We start from the raw sequence: 635 nt of genomic DNA, 5'->3' as shown, positions 1-635 counted from the left end.
TTATGTTTTACTGTCCTTACATATCCATTTGCATGATTTGCATCATAGCAGAATATCTAAAATCAATGTATGGTGACTTCATGATAAATTAAATTTAAAAAGCAGCGCGGACAAAAATCTAATTTAAAATCCCAAACATAGTTAAAAATTCATTTGGATTCTGCCTCTCGTTCGGCATTACCTGAATGGCGTTGAGGGAAAATGAATTGGAAATGGGATATCGACATCTTCCTGTTCACATAATAAATTGGACAGGACTTTTCAGCACCTTTTCACTAATTTTCCACTACAGGTGTCATATCTAATTACAAATTGCTGGCACCCGTCCAAAAGCTCGCTGGCTACTTTAAAGTTCAGCGGCAGGACGCATGAGAAAATTACCACTAATTGCAATAATATATTCTCACTATCCACGCGAGAGCTTTTGCCCTAAAAATAATTATAATCTATCGATTTTACCCCCATTTTTCCTAGTGTGCAATTTAATTTCTTTCAAGTTACTGCTTTTTGGCGCCTGGAAATGCTGGAAATGGGGAAAGCTTACTGGAAAGTATTACATATATACTTATAAAAAAGCTTTCGCACTAGATGTTTTTCGCAATTTTCTCGCGTTTTCCGCTGAATTATCGCGGGAA

Source organism: Lutzomyia longipalpis, chromosome 1, assembly GCF_024334085.1.
Source record: "Lutzomyia longipalpis isolate SR_M1_2022 chromosome 1, ASM2433408v1".
Lineage (NCBI taxonomy): Eukaryota > Metazoa > Arthropoda > Insecta > Diptera > Psychodidae > Lutzomyia > Lutzomyia longipalpis.
Note: the sequence above shows the minus strand (reverse complement) of the source record.